At 37.3% G+C, this 23224-nt stretch overlaps 1 pseudogene; it reads right to left on the bottom strand.

The window, feature by feature from the left end:
* Nucleotides 1-1457: 1457 nt before the first annotated feature.
* On the bottom strand, nucleotides 1458-3272 carry LOC145096095 (3beta-hydroxysteroid-dehydrogenase/decarboxylase-like; annotated as a pseudogene).
* Between the last annotated feature and the right edge of the window lie 19952 nt (nucleotides 3273-23224).

Below are 23224 nucleotides of genomic sequence, written 5' to 3'. Positions count from 1 at the left end.
CCAACACTAGTTTTGAAGTGGCAACCTCATATCTAAGCCCTAAACCCGAATTAGATCTCAACAACCATAAAACCCCAAAATTTCATAACAAAATAGATCTAGATGCAAAGGAGGGAAGATAACAGCTTATTACCTCCAAGATGAACACAAACTGAAGTAGATCTCGGATCTACACCTCTCCTTTGGAGCAACCCTCTTGGTCTTCAAGTTCCTTTCAAAGCTTCCACTACTAGAAAAATAGCCTTTTACAACGCTCATGGCGCGTCGTAAAAGGCTCAGACGACGCGCAAATGCGTGTCAAGGAAGGCCCTGTCATAAAAAGAGACGACGCACATTTACGACGCTCATTTACGACACGCAATTACGACGCGCGTTTACGACACGCAATGCGTATCAAAGAAGGCCCTGTCATAAAGGAAGATGACACACATTCACGTGTCATAACCTTACGACGCACGTGTTAATGACACGCAATGCGTATCAAGAAAGCCCCTGTCAAGAAAGGCCATGTTATAAATGAAGATGACACACATTTTTGCGTATCGTAAATTTAAATGTTTAAAAAAAATAAATTTATATATTTATTAATTTTTAAATTAAATTTGCATTTAATTTCTCATAATAGAAATAAAATACCATATACAAAAAATACAATCCATTGCATAATATAAAATAAAATTTCATACTAAAAAAATAAAATAAATTGCACAAATTATAATGTCATACAAAGAATCATTCAAATGTTAAACAAAAATAATACATTGCTAACATGGGTTATACATTCCTATAAAACTAACAAATAATCATACAACTCTGTTTCTTATTGGAAAGGAATGTCAAACATGATTACAAGTCTCCCTTAATCTTGATTACTCACCTGCTTAAGTAGAATGTTGTTGTTGAGAAGGTTACCTAGCAACAGAGAAAAACACAACACCTCTCCCACAATCACAACATCATTTACATAGAAAGGGTTGTCAATTACTTTCATTAAGACTTTCATTCAATCACAAAAATATTAAATAAAAGGGTGAAACAATAACTTACTTTTGATAAGTTGATCTCTCTTAGAGCAAACACAGCTAAAGCATTGAACAAGACCCTATTTCAAAATTTTATAAATACACAAATCATGATACCTGATATTGGAATACACACTTTAAGACATGAATAAATACGAGTAGATTAACCTGGATACATAGGAAGTAAAGATGGAAGGTGCCAGAACTCCGGGGGCATTGGGTTGGTTCCTTCCCACTCGCACACACCAAGCCAGAACTCCACTTAATCCAGCACCAAAATAAGCCTGCATTCAGAAAGCTGCAGGGGTGAGTCACAATTCAAGAATCTGTTAAAATTTGAGGAATAACATGTTCAACCAAAACAATATTAGAAAACAGGGTTAAATGTGAAACATAGCAATGTAATAATTATCAAGGTGCTGGAATACTTGAAATCTAGATTATTTGCTTGTTTGTACACCATACGATTTTATCACGAACATAAGTCATGTTATCAACTTTCTGAAGAAGTATACCAAGATATTTGTAGGAGAAGAATACTCTCAATAAGATAATTTAATTAAAAAAATGTAATGATAATGATAATGAGTTCATACCTGTGAAGTAGTGCAGAATGCTCATCATCATATGTATAAAGCTCATACTGCTTTGCAAAAGCATTTCCAAGAGAAATGACCAAATCAATGTCTTGAACAACATACAAAGTTTCTGCAAGAAACTGCAAACAAAAAAAGAAATAAATAATAATGACATGAAAAGTAAAATCGCTATCCATATGAATTATTACACATACATTGATTGTCATATCATCCTACGTTTCTTGATAATTAAGGTCTTCTTTAAGGTCTTTAGTGTCACTGACAGCTTTCATTTTTGGAATCTAGAGCTTACCAAAACAATATATAAGTTAGAGTTAGGTAATATTGCTGTAAGACATAATTTTTGTAAGGCAGTTGTTGTAAGGCAATATTGCTGTAAGACACAATTTTTGTAAGGCAAAACATGAAAAGGGATAACAGATAGCACGACAAGCATTACTCCAGAAAGCCCAAGCAACAATTGGAATATACGAACATTTAATGGTTGAAATTTGAATAGTGATTATCTTGAAAATACTATTAACTAATATTTGATTCAATTTCCTTCCCTGTTAAGATATGATTCAAATTCACTGGTTCAATCTAATTTCAGTGATTATAGGGTTGTTAACTAAAAGAGGATGGCACATGTACATGGTGGTGCTGAGGCAGATGTTGGATTTAACAGACATAGAAAGTACGTTCCACCATTTTTGCAATAGATGCAGGAATCTTGATTCTTGGCCTGCAAACTACATAAAATCAGAAATAAAGACAAAGTGGAGCTTTAATCTTACCATGAAAACAAACCAAAAATCAAGAATATACCATTCAAACCCAAGCCCAACAAGAATAAGTGACATGAACTCCCAAAATTTTATTGGTTCCATATTCGTTATAAAGTAAGCCTGAAAATTTAAAAAAATAATAAAAACTCCATATATTATATTGTCTCAAGTAAAATTGAAAAGGTTTATTTAAATTACCTCTCCTGCAGCTCTCTTTGAGGCAGATCCATCTGAAGCTAGAGCTCTTTCACCACATACATGAGCATGTGCAACATTCTCAACATATGTGAAATCATACATGTTTGTTCCATCCCCTATAATAAACTGGTAATCCAAAAATCAACCAAAGAATGTAAAAATTAAAATAAGTTTCAATTAAATAGAGATTCATTAAAAACTTATATAATCTAATTTCAGATTACCTTTGATTTCCCCGCCCTTGCTGCAGAAACTAAAGAGGGAACAAGTAACTTATCACCAGGGCAAAAAATACTACTAGGACGAATGCAACATGTTAAAAGACCATAAACGCCATTGACCTTGATAACTAGTGCCTCTCCCTCAGCTTTAGTTTCAGAATACAAATCATTATGCTTAGAAGGTTATGGCAATGATTCTTCTCCATTATGTATTTCATGTATCCCATCAAAAACCACACTAGGAGAACTTGTATGGATAAGCCTCTTCACATTAAGTTTAGTACAAGCATCAATTATGTTCTTAGTACCTGTAAATCCAAAAACAAAAGTTAATACTCTCTTAGAAATTAACTAACTTTGTTTATTATCTTTCTTTTTACCTTCAACATTGATTGAATGATGCAGCTGGTAGTTATTAATGGAGGAATTAGGTGTAGCCATATGGAAAACCAATTCTGCCCCTTCACAAGCTGCATAATGGCAAAATCACACATCAAACCATGTCAAATGCTAGAAACAATGACCATGTAGCTAAATGATCATAAAAAGTCTATATCTATAGGAAGGATAGATAAAGCTGAATTATAATTTACAAAACTAATTAAGTTACCTTTATACACATGTACATGGTGGTGCTGAGGCAGATGTTGGATTTAATAGACAAAGTAAGTACGTTCCACCATTTTTGCAATAGGCATCATCACAGATGCATGAATCTTGATTCTTAGCCTGCAAACTACACAAAATAAGAAATAAAGACAAAGTGGATCTTAATCTTTCCATGAAAACAAACCAATAAGAAGAATATACATTTCATACCCAAGCCCTACAAGAATAAGTGACTTGAACTCCCAAAATTGTATTGGTTCCATATTCGTTATAAAGTAAGCCTGAAAAATAAAAAAATAAAAAAAACTTCATATATTATCTCAAGTAAAATTGAAAAGGTTTATTTAAATTACCTCTCCTGCAGCTCCCTTTGATGCAGATCCATCTAAAGTAGAGCTCTTTCAGCACATACATAAGCATGTGCAACATTCTCAACATAAGTGAAATCATACATGTTTGTTCCATCCCCTATAATAAACTGGTGATCCAAAAATCAACCACAAAATGTAAAAATTAAAATCAAGTCCAATTAAATAAAGATTCATTAAACTTATAGCCGAATTTCAGATTACCTTTGATTTCCCTGCCCTTGTTGCAGCAACTAAAGATGGAACAAGCAACTTATCACCAGGGCCAAAATATTATTGGATAGTCAGCCTTTGAATATTATTAGTGGTGTTATAGATGAGATCTTGACACTTTCCCCAATCCACCAGGCCACCACGAAAGAAAAGATTAAGAGAGTGGAAACAAAGTTGAATTAGAAAATAAGAAAAAATATCAAAAAGTGGAAAAACAAAGAGAAAAGGGGGGATCTTTATATAAGAACAATCCATTTCATGTTACTTGCTTTGCTTGAAGTTAAAGTAGGACTGTGAAGGGAAAACTCGTCCGTTTGGGGATCAAATGTTGCAGTTGTTTCAAGACCTTGAACATTGGATCCATGACCAAGTTATGTTTGTGCATAACAACCAATAATTTGCATCTTTTGGGCCAATGGCAACCATTTCTGTTTTTGTTCCTCAGTGCCTTGTCCTTCTATGGCCGGGATGAACAATCCCTAGGAAATCATATTGAAGATAAAAGTAATCATCTGTATAGTTTCAGAAGGGACATAGATCCATTCCATTGTATGTGCAAAGTTATCACTTGTGGTTGATAAGAAAATGAAAATCTCCAAACAAACATCCATAAGCATGTTCATAACTAAGACTTGGGAGTTGGGAAGGACAAGAAATTACCCAGTGAAGATCAGTATAAGTAGGCTCATAAATATAAAATCGCAACCATTTGGCTTCTTCTTCTGAGATTAACGAAAAGTGCATTGCCAAGTGAAAATGGTGAAAGTGTGATATGAGAAAATAGTCAGCTTTGCTTCATTAAAGTAAAGATTACCAGATAGTCGAAGATTAACAATCAACTTCCATGCATTTGCAGCTTTTTTAAGCGTGTTCTTGAGCAGGTCTTTCCTACCAAGCATAGGTCTGGTAAACTTTTCAAAGGCCTGCAAATGACAAGATGTAATATAAATGTATATTTAAAGAAAATGTACAAACTTGACTACTGCTTAGCCTAAGGAGACAAGGTGAATAGATCATTTTTCTTTAAAGGAATATGAATCTATAGAATTCACAATCAATTTTCTACAGTTTTTAAAGGGGATCATATAACAGGTAAAAATATCCAGATAGCCCCTGAAAATAACAAGCTTAAAACCCTAAATCTCATCTACAAATCAATTTTGCAATTTAACATGAATTGAAGTGAATTTGGACCATACATGGTCATCTACATGTCTATTCAGCCTAAGCAGAGTAGCAGACAATGTGAACAGATCATTGTTTTCTTTAATGGAACACGAATATGAAGAAAGAATAATCAACTCTCTACACTTAGTTAATGGGAATCATATAATACAAGTAAAAAACCATATAACCCCTGAAGTCAACACAATTAAGATATATACAGGACATCTCCGTGTGTGCTTAGCCTACGCAGACAAGGTGAAGAGTTCAATTTTCTTTAAAACAACATGAATCCGAAGATTGAAAATAAACTTTCTAGACTTAGTTAAAGGGGATCATATAACACAAGTAAAAACAACCCCTAATAACAACACGATTAAAACCCTAAATCTCATCAACAAATAAACGAATATTGCAATTTTACATAAAGCCTAATTTAAAGTGCAAACAGGGCAAGCAAAAAAGATTCATGGAAAGCATTAAATCTACGAAAGAATATGACCTGTGAGGTTCAAGAAAACCCCATCCGTTTACCTTCAATCACCAAAGACCACCACAGCTTCAAGAAAACCCCATCCGTTTACCTTCAATCACCAAATCGGACAAGAACCCGACTCGTTTACCCCGATTTCTACCGATGACGGAGTCTAAGAAGCCAAGGAAGGCTCACTGGGAACCGATAATTTCCTCCTCCTCCTCATGAATAGATCGATCGTCCCGATCTACCAGTCGCTACTTGCCATGCTCCATCGGACTAGTTGAGTCCCCTCCCTACATGTAATCTGCTGGCGACAAGGAAGAACAGCCAAGGAGACCGCCGAAGCACCCCCAAGCTGCGGCAGACAAGAGAAGCGTCGCTGCTTCTCCCTTCTCCTTTTGTCAAATCGATCCTGCACCAGAGGTGCTACCCCTTTCTCGATTGATTTCCATCATCGAGCCACCATGGCTGCTTGCGTTCCCATCTTCCTTTCTCGATAGATGAACCACGACCACCGGACCCAAACTCCCGCTACCTTCATCATTCTAATTCCCCTTTTTCGATTTATCTATGGGGAATAAGAAACAAACGAGAATCAATATTTGCATTCTAATATTGAGACTTGAGAGTATAATAATGAATTAGGGCTTTTTCTGACAATTTCAACATCGAGTGGGAGATATAGTGGTTCCAGTGGGTAGAAGTAAATGAGCCTTGATTGATGTCAATGAATGGGGAAGAATCGATGGCGACGGTCGGAGTGCAAGAGAAAGAAGCAAGCAACACTAGATGTAGGGAGGCGGAGGAAGACCAGAGAAGATTTTTGTGGTCAAAGAACACACCCATAGCTAAAGAGGCGAAACAAGGAAGGAAGGCGGGTTTTCTAATTTTTTTTTATTTCCTTTTTCCCGCTGCTAGTTGCTGAAGAGCGCGTTTATAAAATTATAAAGCGACATTTCTAGACGGCACGCCTTTAAGATAAGCGCCCTCCGTGTTTTTTTGTGAGACACTAATTCTAGGCACGCAAAAATGCGCGTCCAAAATTCTTTAAATTTCTAAAGATCTGACATTATTTTTAGGGCACGTCCTTTTGCGTATCATTAATCAGTGCGTGTCGTAAAAAGCGTATCATTAAAGGTCTGTTTTCTAGTAGTGTTCCCTCCACCAAAGCTATTTCTCTTAAATGATGGAAGCTCACACGAAATCTAGGGTTTACAGTCTCTCTAGGATGATATGGAGGCTGAGGGAGGGACATAACACCGTTTATATAGGATACAACTCCCGGGATTAGGGTTTTCTCGTTCAGACCAGACTCGCCGAGTCCCCTTAGCCGACTCGCCAAGTCGGTTACTTAGTCGATCCCCCGGATCCCGCTCTGACTCGTCGAGTTCCTCCCTGGACTCGACGAGTTGACCCTTTGACTTAGGGTTTTCTTTCCTTTCTTGGCCTTCCTGATTTTGGGTGTTACACACACACTTTAGGGTTTTGAAATAGGGATAGAGGTCAAAGTTAAGGAAGGGCATGGGGCTATAATGATGCTTAAATAGGGTCCAAACCTTAAAATTTAGGGTTTACACCCTGGCCACGTAGGCCTAGCGTATGCTGTGTACGCCCAAAGTACACAAGCCTGACCCGAAATTACGAAAATGCCCCTTGGGACTAAATTGAAAATCGTACTTAAATCAAAGGTCAAAATGGAATACCTGGAAATCAATATGTTACGCTATCTGCGTATAAGCCATCTAAAATTCAATCGTCGGAATGTCGGTCAAAAAATGGTGAGTGAACAACAACGAACCGTCCTGTTGTTTATAAAAGAGTGTGTATGGCATGTTCTAAGAGATTTTTCAACAATGTTAGATGTTGTTGTACAAAATATTTCCTTTTCATTTGTATCCATAGGGACTTATACCATATGGACATTACTTTTTTGCACATACAACACTGAAGTGATGCCGGAGGTGTTTTGTATTGATCCCGCATAATCTCTTTTACATCCAACGAATGAATAAATAGAGATGACTGCTTAGGACCATCATCCAATGGGTTTTCAGGTGTTCCTGACCCGTAATCATGATCCCATAAGTCATTATCATTGTACTATGAGGTACCAAAATCTTCTCTGGGAAAATTATCGATAAGTTTTAGAACCATGGCTAAAGTAGCGACATGCTCTGCTAAACATTCATCCTGTTATCTCAACTATTTGTAACAATCACTGAGCTCATTTTTTAATTGATGGGCCTCGTTTTGCAATTCACTAATAATTCGGTCATTGTCAGTTGATGTGTTAGCGGCTGACGGTGGTGGTGGTGGTGCCTTATTTTGTCGAGGCTCATGGGTAGGGGAGTTTTTGAGTGATGGTGTCAGGGAAGGTGCCCTGTGAACTTCACTGTCGGGTAATTCAGGGCCATCAATCAATACCGAGCTAACTATCAATCATTCAGCACGCATCTCAGCTTCTGTGGGCTCCAACTTCTGTACAAATCTATTATCATGCTAACAAAATTATAAAATTATAAATAATTATGAATCATAAAATAAATAAATATTTAAATACTTAAGTAACAACACGTCATTGATTTGTAAAAACTAGTTGCATTCAAGCTTTTGTAAAGGCATCTGTTTTGACCATACAACAGCCTAAGGGATCACATTCTGTAGTCGGGTACCAAACAAACTGCTCACCGGAAAAGTCTCAAGAATCCATATCTAAATGTTAGCAAACAAATAAATAAATAATTGTTACAAGGTTAGGAAACAAAAATAAATAAATAAAATTTCATCATATACTTACCTTAAAAGCTTATAAAAACCTTTTTATGATGTAGGTCATTTTTTGAGATTCTTTCTCTTTCGGGTCGACTAGATGTATATGCTTGCCAACCTTATTGAATACAGTAACTAGTTATGAGTACAGCTGATCCCAAATTATACTCCCCATGGATATCTGCCATAAAAAATTAATTAACTATTAAATTTCTATAAAAATATTAGTAATGATACGTAATAATAAACAGTAATCATAAAATAGACGACATTATACATGTTGAATACATCAAGGTTGGATAGAAAATTGAAATACTCTTCTATAACAGGTTGTTTAGGCAATCTCCAATTCAAGCACTTCTATAACATGTATAAAAGACATATACTGAATGCATCCTTGTCCGATAACTCATTAAGTGAATCCATGAATATTTAAACACAATAATAACATCATCTAATTTGACCGAGACATTCCTCGGGACCATAGGAAAGGAATGGGAATGGAAGGTGACATCAGATGTTGAAGCAGGAAAATAATCACAAAACCAAAAGTCGGTGATAAGACAAAATTCTTTTATCTCGAAAGACAGCTCATAACCTCCAATCTACAAAACCATTTCCTTTACTTGGATTCGGGGGTTGGTGAAAACTTCATGGAAAAAGACGTAATGTAGAAGAAAAGGATACATATCCACATTAGGAATGTCTAACCACCTCCCAAAACAAGTGTTCCAAAATATAGTCTTGCATTCGGGTCTGTCTCTGAATGTCGCAAGAATTTGCCCACTGATTTTGGGTTTACAAGAAAGTGTAATAGATGCATCAAAAACCCTTTTGTATTGTACAAATAAAAAAGGTGTTATCACTTCGGTTCGAAATGAAAATGACCAATATTCCAGAGTAGTTATGGACCAATTCCTCATGTTCCGGAACAGTTCCACGCATTTTGGAGGCTTCCGGAATGAATTTTTAAAATCTAGAACACTACATTTCGATATAAATTAACAGTATCCAAACATCTAAACTACTATTTAGTTGGTCCTACAACAATGATATCGTTAATTTAAACACTAGAACATTTTCATTTCATTCCGGAGGTGTTCTACGCATTCTGGAACAAAAATTGTAGATGAATAGGCACCTTATACAGACAAGCAAATTCGGTAAATAGAAAGCGAAGAACGTACCCATAAAATAATGGGGTTATAGTGCTCTTCTTCTGTAACATTCCATTTAAAATAGAATAATTAAATAATAAACCCGGAACCCCGATAAGTGACTATTATTATTATTATTTTATATTATTATAGCCCAAAATCAAATAATAAGTAGCGGGGTTATGGTTTCGGGAAGCCAAATGGCATGATTTAGAGTTTCGGGGGTTAAAGTATGATTTTGGGACTTATATTGACTAGATTTTAGGGGATAAGGGACTAAATGGTAATTTATGGACCTTATTTGAGAAGAATGAGAGGAGGAGGGACCGAAAACATTATTATTGAGGAAGTTCTATTTTGGACGGGGTATGTAATCCCGTCACCCTCTCACACCCTAACCCTAACCCTAACTTCTCTTGAAGCTGCCACCTCCTAGATGTGGCCTTCCTTTTGGATTAGATGTCTAAGCTCAAATTATTATTGGTATGTATTCGATCCGACTTGGCATGATCCATTTGGGTTGCATGGCATCAAAACAATTTGGATAGACTTTTGTGAGAAAAGGATATTAATGATTTGTTAATATATTATAAGTTCTAATATATTAATATGAAATCATATTATTTAATTACTATTAATCAAGAATTAATTTGGAATTAACTTTGTGATCAAAAGGAGACTAATTAAATATATGGGGATTGATTGTGTAAATCATTCATTCTTATATATATATATATGGGCTTATGATCCATAGTTCTTCATGTTGGGCTAAACCCATGGAGTAACCCATGGATACTCCATGTAAGTTTTAACCCATGGATCATGAAGAATATGGAAAGACATGAGTTACATGGTGTAACCCTAATAGCCACCATATATAAGGACCCCATGGCTCAAGAAATTGGCACTAGTGTGTGTACACATGAGGGCTAGCCGATTTGAGCATAGGAAACTTTTCTCTCAAGTTATTCCAAGATGTTGGTGATGTTGTGTGAACCATTTGAGGTGTCACACTTGAGGCACTAGGCTCTTAAGCTCCATGGAATCAAGCTACATGAAAAGGTATGTCTTCTAACTTGTTTATATTACTAAAGTATCAATGATTGTATGCTAGTTAGGGTGATACCTTGGAAAGTTCATGTTTTCATGTATAATAAAGAAAACATAGATCTAAGGTATTTAGGGTTTCATGTACACCATAGGAGCGTTAGAATGCTCAAATCCCTTCAGTGGTATCAGAGCCTAGGCTTGTTTTCAATTATACTTGATGCAAATTGCTGAAAAATGCTGAAAAATTCGATTTTTTTGTTGTTCTGGACAGTGGACTCGCCGAGTCCATGCATAAAATCATCCAAATCGTGGAGTTGGTTCATGCACTCAACGAGTTGGACCCCCAGACAACATATTTTCGAGGTTTTTGGCTGGAATTGGACTAGGAACATTACCCTAAGCTGTTTTTGAAATTGTAAACCTGTTTTTTGATGTGGTAATGTTCATGCTAATCAAATTTCATAGATAATTGTCAATAGATTCATGTTTTGTATTAGTTTAATGGTTAGGCTAATTACATGAAAAGTGTTTGATTTGAATTATCTTGTTCTTGTGAGTTGATTTAGATTAATAGAAAAGTTATGTGATAATATGTTTTCCATGCAAACTAATCTAAAAGTTGTTCATAATATGTGTTTTTGTAACTTGTCCTCAAGTTATATGAAAAGTCATATTTATGATTATTAAAACTCATAAGATTTCCATTAGTTGTGATAAATGGAGAGTCTCATTTTTAAATGTTTTAAAGTCTTCCACAACTTGTCCTCAAGTTATGGAACTTGAAGAGTTTTTCATTAAAACTACTTTAAACACATAAGTTATGGAATTGAAAATTTTTTGAATAGTTCAAAACTTTCCCTCAAGTTTTGGAATTTGTAAAGTTTCCCCTCGTAAATACTTTAATTCCAAGTTAATCCCTTAGAATTTTAAAAGTTAAAATTCAACCCTTATACTTTATAGTATTATAAGTTAGTAACATATATATGTATAATAAAAAAGTCAGTCTTACCGTTAGTATGCCTCATTCACAAAGCCGGTCTATAAGGGGGTATAAGGTTACTGCCTATAAAACGGCAGTTTAATGGGTGTCCGCTCTCATCCACCGCTTCCTTGACTGGTGGAGGGTCGTTAGCTGAATGGGTAGGACAAGGACTATAATTCTCCATTCATTAAAAGTATTAATGATAAATACTAAGTAACTAAAATATTATGAATTGCTAATCTTAGTTACTTGGGAAATTGTGAATTCGGTGCTAACCCATGAAATTACACTTTGCACTTTTCTTAAGTCGGTTAGTGAAGCGCGTGTGGTTAACCGGCACACTAGCTTGATTTAACAAGGTAGGCAAAGGGTAACTTAATGTTTATCATAGTATCGGTGGAGCACGTGTGGTTAACCGGCACATCGATTGAGTGGTAAATATTAAGGGTACCAAGTATATTTGCATGGTTATTCACACCTTATTTTGTGATCCTCGGCATCCCAGTCACAAAATTTGAGAGGGCACAATCTAGATTGAAACATACCATTGAAAAGCTCAATGAATCTCAAAAGATCTAGGAGTTTCAAATCCAATTAAAACCTAATAACTCATTTCGTTTTTCATGGTGGAAATTGGTGAATCGTTATTCGCCTACCTTCAAATATTCTATAGTTGGGATTACGACATCCCTCTTCCAAGTTATAAAATATTGTGTTGGGTCCTCACCTTAATATTTCGTATTGGGTGTTATATTAAGGACTTTAAATCAACTATCTTGAATATCTCCCAAAAGATGTATGGTTCAGACAACTACGATCTTCCCAAATCTCTAGGAACAAACTTTCCTAATGAAGATGATGTCCCAGAAATCATACTTCACTTCCTCCATCTCCTCCACTTATTCTCCCTAACCCACAAGTTCAAGGTCACTCAAGCCCTATTGGCAAGCAAGGTCTATGTGTGCTCACATCTTGGAGATGAAGTCACATATTGACAAACCGGGAGAGTTGCGTGTCAATGTCTTGAGGAATTTGGATGTTGACTAATCACTTCCTAAGTCACATAGTGAGTTGTTTATGGACTAATATGTAAAAGACTATGACATGATCCTTAATGATCTCATCTATTTGCTTGGTGTTGCCAAATCAGCAATGATTTGGAGCACTAGTAAAACAAATTTGATTAGAAGATCAAGTTCTCAAACTACAACGGACATTGGCAATTGGTAACATTCGATATCCAGAAAAGCTTTCTCTTCCCAATGGAAAGGGATTGGCCATAGTCAACTCGGTTGACCAAATGGTAAAGAGAAAGGCTAAGTCCGAGATAGTCCTGTGTACCATTCCCAAAGGGTCCATATGTTTTTATTGCCAAAGGAATGGGCATTGGTTGCGAAGCTGCCCTAACTACCTGAAAGATCTGAGAGAAGGTCAAGTCAAAAAGTTTGACTCTGCTTCAGGTAAGTCCAGTATCTAACTCTCTTAAGTTCCTATTTGAATATTCTTAATACATTTTGATGTATGGCAGGATCAAGAAAAGGGAATATAACTTAAAGAAAGAGTATGTTGAATCTGATCGCGACTATGGATTTCAATCGCATGGTTCGAAGATCGGATTCTTGAGCTACTACTTAGAGAGTTATGATAGATTGCTAGGAAATATGTAATAGCATAGTTTTCATTTAAAGTTGCATTATAAGGAAAAACATTTTTCTGCATCTTATAAATAAATACATTTTTTGTTTTTTTATCTCCTTGAAATGGCATTTATGGAAAATTGATGTTTATATGTTTCTAGCAATAATGAAAATATGAATTTAATTCTTTCATTTGTGGTAGTGTCTAAATTTACCAAATAAGGAAAGATTCCCATCACCTAAGTTTCAATTGGACCGAAACTTAGAATCATGCAAGTTGTATAGTATGATCAATGAGAACTTTCACCTTTGAAAAAATAAGACTAATTCCTTGTTCACATGTATATGCGAGTCAAGTGAAGGACTAAGGGACCGAGTACACATTCTTGTGTACTGATCAAGTCCACCACAAAAGATCTATAAGACTATTCGTCATGATTTTTAGTAAATATGGTTATACTTACAAGTTTAAGTATAATTCTAAAACATTGGAAAAGTTTCGATTTATGGCAGAACGAATGAAAAGAATCAAAATTAGGTAGAAAGATAAAAGTTTCTCAAATCTGAAAAGATGGGAGAGTAATTTAGTATCATGTTTTATGATCATCTTAATGATTTTGAGACCATATCACAATTCATCCTCTAAGGACATCTTAGTGCATTCTTATGGCTAAGAAGATGAGTCATGAATTGTTGAAATGGTTAAATCAAGAAGACGAGTCATACTTCGTTCCAAAACAAGTCTTAGAGACATACTCCAAGATTGTAAATTGAGTGACACATCATGAAGAAGGTTTATTAACACTTGTCAAATGTAAGAGTAAAATGTTTTCTACTCTTGTACATTTGACATTGGTAAGTTGTGATATTTTGGATAAAACAAAGACCAACTAAGGCCAATTGTGTGAAGTTTTTGTCTGGATAAAGAATATGCACTATCTCTTGAATATTTGGCAAGAGAGTCTTTGTGACAACCCAAAGTTTATTCCGTTGTATTACCCCGATTCCGTTAACGGAATATTCCATTTTATAAAAGTTCCGTTAATTTGAGGTCGGTAAATAAATAAATGTTTTATTTATTTATTTATATCTTATGTCGTTATCGTCGTTATAAAATAAATAAAGACAAGTAACTTACATTTCCATTTGATTGGAAAAAGTTAATTTTTATTACGACCATTTAACCCGGGTAAAAAGTTTAAACCTCGTTAAACACTAGTATCGGGTAGTCGTATACCGGGTGCAACACTTAGGGCATATATATAGGGAGTTGAATACTCCATAGGACCCTTTTACCACCCTAAACCCACTTCCTCTCTCTACTCACTCTCATCAAGCTCGATTTCGCCTCAAACCTGCGAGTTTCCGCCTCCAAATCATAAGTTCTTGCACCCTAGCTTGTTTTACAACCCATTGCATGTCATTATAGCTCAAAAATCATCCAAGAAGGAAAGGAGTAAGGAGCTTACGGCCCAAGAACACTCTAGGGCCGTAAACCCCTAAAATGATGCCAAACTTGCCCTAAAACTCCTCCTTAAGATTGGAAACTAATTTAGGATTAAGCCTAGAAGTGTTTGAACCTTAAAACAACAATTTTAGAGCATAAAAGAGGGTTTATGGCCCATGCACATGCTTAGGCCGTAAACACCGTCTAACCATGCAAAAATGCCCAAAAAACCTTCCAAATCATGTTTAAGCTTGAGATATGACTTAGGGAATTTCCAATTCGAGTTTGGAACAATTAAACATCATCATTTGAGGAGCAAACTAGAGTTTACAGCCCAAGCATATGCTTAGACCATAAACTCCCCCAAACCATGTCAAATGAGAGTTTAAGTCCTCTAAATGGCCCTATGCCTTCACTAGAAATTGTTGGGGTTGAAACAAGGACCTTAAAATCAAAGATTGGAGGGCACACAAGAGTTCACGGCCTAAGCCATGGGGCTTATGGCCGTAAACTCCCAAGGAGTGGCCTTTGGGCCGTGAACTCCAAGGGAGTAAGCTCTTGGACCCTTAGACACCCCTTTGGCCTTGTATAATTCCCTAGAACCACTTCTAAATCCATATGAGACTTGAAAGATATCAAAAACACTCCTCCCATGAGTTTACGGCCGTAAACTCATGGGGGATGTGGCCTCCCAACCGTGAACTCACATAAAGTGAGTTTTAGGAGAGTAAACTCCTTATCCAAGCCATACACACCCTTAAATGTTACCCGGGACACTCCAAGCACTTAACCAAAGTGTTTTCCGCACTTTAGGATGAGTATACTTGTTTAATTAGTATTATATGTACTAATTGTATGTAAACATATGTTATCATATGTTAATACGTCACTAAGTGTGTTCAAGTCTTTACTTGACACCGAGCACCCAACCGGCACCTTCGTGGGACCCACTTACATCAGGTGAGTTCATAACCCTGAATGAGCCTTTTTAAATATTTTTACATGTTTTATAGGGGGAATACAAGTTAAACATGCCAGTTATCATATCAATCACATGTGATTAATAACCTGCATGCACAAGAATTTGTTACACTGTCAACTGTTTTACCAAGAATGATATTGTAAATGGTTTTCCTAAAATTTTTTCACTTGTTCAAAGCTCTTCTCAAATTGTTTCTCGCGCTGCATGTTTTATTTCAAATTCCGTTATAGCAGCATTATAAACAAAGGTTTTCTGTACTTAAAATGTTTTTATCAAAGTTTCATTTAAAACTTATTTTACAAAAGAATACCAAGACGTAATTTTCTCAAGTATAAAGGTTTTCCCAAGTTTTTCATCAAAGTTTTCTCCCATGTTTTTATACTCCTACTTGGTTAAGATACTACTGCTTCACTTCTACTTAGTTTAAACTTCTACTTGATAACGCTTTCACTTCGTGATACACTTATACTTGTTAACTCTTCTACTTCACTTATACTTGTTAATGCTCCTACTTCACAATACGCTTATACTTCACGATACGCTTACACTTCATGATACGCTTATACTTCACGATACGCTTATACTTCATGATACGCTTATACTTCACGATACGCTTCTACTTCACGATAAGCTCCTACTTGTTAACACTTATACTTTGGGAAAACACTTCTACTTCGTTAAACACTTAAACTTTGTTAAATGCTTCTACTTAGTTAAATGTATGCATGTGCTTGTATAGATATATATAAGTAATGTTTAAAGGACTTAGGAAGGCTTGTTCGCCCTATTTCCTTTTCTTCGTTGAGATGTGGTCTGGTGGGATTGGATGTCCGTCCGAAGGTCGTTTGATCATTAGTTATATATTATGTGTACAAGCATAGACATATAGGTTTACATTAGTCAGTTCAGTTGTGAGCCTCTATTATTAGTTAAGTGTTTTACTTCAGATCTCACTACACGAGATACATCTTCAGTACACGGCCTTCTCCGTTGTCAAGTTGGTAACCAGAGTCTCTTGTAGGGAGAGCAGACATTGTGTGTATAGTTCTATACATGATTGACACCCCCACACCCTGACTGCTAGCTACAGTCCACAGCCTACCATGCCAAGGGGTGACAAATGTCACACTTACACTGACGCCTGTAGGGCGTCAAGTTCTCTAGTGTCTATCAGTATGGTTACGAGTATCTCGGGGTTACCTTATAATTCATGGCCTTAAGGTAACAGGTTTTAACACTGTATTCACTGTATACACTGTATTCATTGTATTCATTGTATTCACTGTTTTTAGACCTTGCTAGACATATCATTCATTTGGTACAGTCTGGGGTCTGTATTCACTGTTTTTAGACCTTGCTAGACATATCATTCATTTGATACTGTCTGGGGTCTGTATTCACTGTTTTTAGACCTTGCTAAACGTAATCATTCAGTTGATACTGTCTGGGGTCTGTGTTCACTGTTTTTGGCCCTTACTAGACGTATCTTTCATTTGATACCATCTGGGGTCTGTGTCTCCTTTTGTTAGATTGAGCCAGGCGTACTGTTCGTTCGATACTCTCCTGGAGTCTATGATTTCTTTATGCCTTAGTCAGCTGTCTTCACTGCTGAGGCATATGTTATTTTCCCTGATATTCTCCTACTTCCTTTAAAATCAAACACCGTATTTTGGTAATGATAGTGTTTAAGGGAAAATTACTTTTTACAACATAACTTTGTCGGGTCTTGGTAGAAGACTACTTTTATTTAAGAAAATATAGGATTTTCTGGAAAGGACTCTAATACACTGTTGATTCCAAACTACTACTTCTAATTAAGTTATTTGAATAAAATGACACTAAATACTTATGAACTCACCAGCATTTGTAAAAATGTTGATACTCGCTTTTCAAATAACTTGTATTCTCAAGTCAGCATTAGACAGGTACATTCGAGGAGCTTCTGTTGAAGACGGTTTTGTGCCAAGCTGCATCTATACTAGTTTTTGTATTACTTTGATGATTCTATACATTGTAAACTATGTAAAACTATTACTATTAATGCAATGGTTGTTGTACTTTGATTACTATACTGCATATGTTGTGATACTTGACATGACGTCATCTACCCCAGAACGTTTCCGCCGTTCTGGTTTTGGGGTGTGACAGATTGGTATCAGAGCATTGTTTATAGTGAGCTAAGTATATCAATTCATAAAAGATATACAGCCTATAAATACTTTGGGTTAAAACACTCTGACCAAGAATTATACTTTGAAATATAACCATATTTTACCAAAAGTATAAGAACATCCAAAATCTAAACACTCGAACACAAGTATTACAAGAAGAACAATAATAAAAGTCTTCGGATGTTGAGCATTACCGTCAAACCTGGGCAGTTATGTAATCACAAGCTGGAATAAATGTAACCTGATCAACTACATTTATTCGAGATGCGATGAACGTGTTCTTGGGAGTGATAGTGGTGTTGCAACAGGTCTGAAACTTACCAACTAGGAATGCTAGAGCCAAACATAAAGTTTAAAATACTATGGGAGTATTTTGGAATACTAAAAGACTCACATTAATCCTAGAATCAAATTCAGAAGATAAGAAACAAACAAGAAATTTAAAATACCATAGGGGTATTTTAGGATCCATAGACAACCTTGTATGAAGAACTAAAAAGATCCTTATTGATATACCTACAATTATAGAGAGTATACTCCCAAGGTTATATATAATAAGGATCCCATAGGCTAAGAATGTGTGGTTTCGCTCTACTTCCTTTTCCTTGTTTGGATGTGGATATCGAGTAGTATCACATATTTGAAGGCCTATCGGATCTAAGCTATATATGATTTGTATACCCTATGTAATTGTAGCAGGACTCGATATGGATCACCCAGTGAAATGTTAATAATCTCTTAAGGATTCTTTAGACATTTCCATTCTCGCATGAACCCTGTAGATAACCCTATCCACTTCAGTACTCGGCAGAAGAGTTGATTCAGACCCAGAAGAGGTTCATTGAGAAGATTTCCTGTTCGGAAATAAATAAACTAGGTCGAGACTATTGAAATCACCAAGTGCCTATATCTTTTAGGGACATCGGTGAGAAATTCGCCTAAACTTCCGAGATTCCCAGTCATCCATCATGAGGTGATGACACCCAGAGTCGGATTCGGAAGTAAGGCGAAGTAGAAAATTCAATATGTCTATAAGAGAAGAGAACCATAGGTAACTACCCGAAGGAAAACAACGCCGGTCCCAGTCAGAGATACGAGGTAGACAGAGGGAGCCAGTACATGGAACCCGAGAAGTGTCTTTTCCTCATGTTCGTCACGCTAATACACCCATAAAATAATACAATTTAGTGAGTTAGTGATTACACTTCTCACGCTATGTGTTAGGTGAATCGCCTTTTCCCGTAGCTAGTAAAACGATTAGAGCGGATCCCCACACCTTTATTGAGAATGTTTAGCCATAAGACTTCATGAGCCTCTCTTTCCGCGGTGTTCATTCCGAACTGTTCTCAAATCTTTCCAGGGCGGAGAGTGAAACCTTTTCCAGTATAAAGGTAACTTAGTAGGAACGACTCCCATCTTATGGCTTTTTTCCGACACTCATACTCCTACCTTGCATACCAGGACTACATCATAGGGATGTAAGTCGACACTCAGACAACCAATACCCGAAGCACAGGAAAATTTAGGCCTAACATAGTAAGGATAGATATGTCCAGGGTTAACCATCATCTCTCATCCACTTGAGTTCCTTTCCGTATAGGGAAAAACCATGCCTCCGAGCAAGCGTAACCAATCCACTAGCAAGAAACCTACTCTCCTACTCGATGGAGCTACCTTCCAGACTGTAGTCCCGACAGCCGTTGCAGCTGCCATGGCTCAACTAAATGCTAACAACACCAATGTTAGCAAGAGCCCTATCGGGAATTCCGATCCTAGCAATGGACAACAGCAATCAACACCTGCATACCCAGCCACCCAAGGACCTCAATCAAATCAACTGAAGAGAAAGATCAAGATCAAAGAGGGAAGTACCTCGGCTCAAGGACCTTCTGAAGGGCAACGAGCTGAGACAGTCAATACCACTGCCAGCCCTTCCACCCCGACTTCAAGAAGACCATACCTAGGAAACCTTCCCCACTGCAGCAAGTGCAGCTACCATCATCATGGTGTCTGTCGGGAACTCTATTGTGCTAGGTGCCACATGAAGGGGCATACTGCTCGCGTCTGTAGAACCCCGGTTAAGTTTATTACGTGAACCACCAATGTGGCGGCCAATCCAGTTTGCCGTCTATGTGGTGAGATTGGACACTTCAAGAAGGACCGCCCAACCGAAGGAAAAGACAAGGACACAGGAGGAGTCTAACTATAATGCTTAGGGAGAAGCATCAAGGAAACCGGTAGATTTTGGTACGTCTCTCGATCTCAGATAACTAACCGAGAACATAAAAAAGCTAATTCTAAATGTAATTATTTCCCCGCTAAGGTGAAAGTCGTAGCACTATTATAAAATTTAAAATTTTCATTAGGTAAAACTATAATGGCTAAACATATACGTTACGGCCATGTATAATTGAGATGGATAGACCTAGAGTGAGTGAAGGCCGCCTCATTGCCTATTCCTCGTTTGGTTGTGGATTTAAGGCAGAGTCGCTCAGTCAACAGTTGTACGCACCTTAATTATACATGACTAGTGTATGTGAGGCGATTATAGAAATGCCTCGTGAAAATCCATTCATGAAAAGATACTTTACGCAGAAACACTTAGGACTCTCTATAGTTCTACGTTGACTCTATCAGTCCAAGTACCCGCAGCAGGGATACACGGGACGAAACCCGAGACGCCTAGAACTGGTGTGCCCGTTCAGCACATGAATTTATCGACCCTCCTACTGTATCATGTCGAAGTGTGCCAACTTCGACGATTCTATCAATCATGGTTTGACGTGGTGTAACCATGTGTAAATCCCTAGTGCTGTGTAAAAAGAACTTTCTCCGTAGCCATTTCGACAAATAAAGGTTCTTCCGAACCTAAACAAAATAAATATAATAAAGACTAATACGATCCGCCAGTCGTCACTCTTATCTCAAACCTTCCGAAGTACCCAGGAGAGGGGTACCGCGCGCTGTTAACCAACCCTCCTTAGATAGATAGAGACCGAAGCGAAAGACACTGCAGGTATTCCAGAAGACGATAACCACCCGAAGCATGCTCCGTATGTCCCCCAGAAAGACCCTTCATCCTAATGGGAGCTAGAGTCAAGAGAACCCTTGCGGGTTGAGCTACTATAAAGACCACAAATCCGAAATTTGTTGTCATCCCGGTTAAGCCAACATAGTAGCTAACACCCTCGGTTGGTAAAGAAATCTGAGTCGTAAGAGTCAAGGACATTGACTACGACCATCCATTCACACTTAATCTCCCAATTTAAGCATCACAACGGATATCCCGGAAATCCGAAAGCTGCGATGAGTTAAACTCTTAGAAGAGTGGATGAGGAGATTAAAGTTCCGAGTGATGGAACCCCATACTCACTAGATTTAACCTAGACCGAGGAAACTCAGAACCTTCGGAAGAGTAGTTGCAGAAGATACTTGCACTACTCAGGCACTTTGTCCACCTCGTTACAGACGAGTAGTGCCTAGGATCCTCCGCCCCATCACATGGAGGAAGTCACCGTCGCCTTGTAAACGATAGACTACATTCTCCGAAGTGAACAATAGAATACCGAGAACCATAGGATAACCTCCGCAGCCAAGAATACTAGAATAAAGTACGAGAGTAGGTTGCATTAAGCCTTATAACCCAGATCCCGAAGAGATTATAGACTTAACACCAGTCTAGGTGTAAGTCGATGGGTTATACAGGAGCACGCGCTTTCCGCACTAGAATAAACTAACGCCTTGGAAATTAGGGCATGTCTTACAAGATTCATTGGACTATTAGGTGTTCCACGAATACTATCTCACGCATAAATAGTAGAACCACCTCCTGAGATAGTCCAACACTCGTCTGGTGAAACCCTATCTCCCCGACCCTGAGGGTTTCCGTTGGAAATATCTCAAGAATCAGAAGTGTAGATTCATTTTGCACAAGATTGAGATAGACACTCTGCAACAAACAAGATACCGTAGACACACAACCCATCCGATGATCTAGAAAGTCTCTAAAATCCAATTGACAGGAAACGCAAAACCAAGGACTACCCGAGCTTCCTAAGAACCAACCTGAAGGACTACACTTCCAGTATGAGAGAGAATGTTTAGAACTTCGGAATGGCGATCCCGCCAGTGGTGGTCTTGCCATAGAAGTACACTATGTTCTAAGTACTGAAAAGCTCTACCCTTCCGAGAGCTTTGGACTATCCGAGATCCTTTACGAAGATTGGTCCAACCCTCGTCAGACCACTACTACTTCGGATATTCCACAAGCTTCACCCCAAATCGACCCACTACTTAGACTTGACAAGTGCTTGCCCGACGTCACACTTTGTATCCCACTCATCTTGATAGAAACCATTGAGAACCCTAACTTCGTAGACATACCTGTAGGAAATCGCTAACTGCACGAGACGGAATCCGCATCATGTAGGTGAAGGTTTGTTGGAATGACAAACACAGGCCAGAGTTCACTTGGGAGTGCGAGGACAAACCGAATAGGAAGTACCCTCCTGCCTCTACTCGGTTATTCATACCTACTTCCTAACCTAAACCTGAATTTCGGGACGAAATTCCCTCTAACGGGGGGATGATGTGACAACCCAAAGTTTATTCCGTTATATTACCCCGTTTCCGTTAACAGAATATTCCATTTTATTAAAGTTCCGTTAATTTGAGGTTGGCAAATAAATAAATGTTTTATTTATTTATTTATATCTTATGTCGTTATCGTCGTGATAAAATAAATAAAGACAAGTAACTTACATTTCCATTTGATTGGAAAAAGTTAATTTTTATTACGACCATTTAACCTGGGTAAAAAGTTTAAACCTCGTTAAACACTAGTATCGGGTAGTCGTATATCGGGTGCAACACTTAGGGAATATATATAGGGAGTTGAATACTCCAAAGGACCCTTTTACCACCCTAAACCCACTTCCTCTCTCTACTCTCTCTCATCAAGCTCGATTTCGCATCAAATCCGCGAGTTTCCGCCTCAAAATCGTAAGTTCTTTCACCCTAGCTTGTTTTACAACCCATTGCATGTCATTATAGCTCAAAAATCATCCAAGAAGGCAAGGAGTAAGGAGTTTACGGCCCAAGAACACTCTAGGGCCGTAAACCCCTAAAATGATGCCAAACTTGCCCTAAAACTCCTCCTTAAGGTTGGAAACTAATTTATGATTAAGCCTAGAAGTGTTTGAACCTCAAAACAACATTTTTTAGAGCATAAAAGAGGGTTTACGGCCCAAGCACATGCTTAGGCTGTAAACACCCTCTAACCATGCAAAAATGCCCAAAAACACTTCCAAATCATGTTTAAGCTTGAGATATGACTTAGGGAATTTCCAATTCGAGTTTGGAACAATTAAACATCATCATTTGAGGAGCAA

This window comes from Lactuca serriola, chromosome 3, assembly GCF_051521515.1.
Source record: "Lactuca serriola cultivar US96UC23 chromosome 3, Lser_US96UC23_V15, whole genome shotgun sequence".
In the NCBI taxonomy this organism is placed as follows: Eukaryota; Viridiplantae; Streptophyta; class Magnoliopsida; order Asterales; family Asteraceae; genus Lactuca; species Lactuca serriola.
This window is presented reverse-complemented; position numbering and strand designations above follow the sequence as displayed.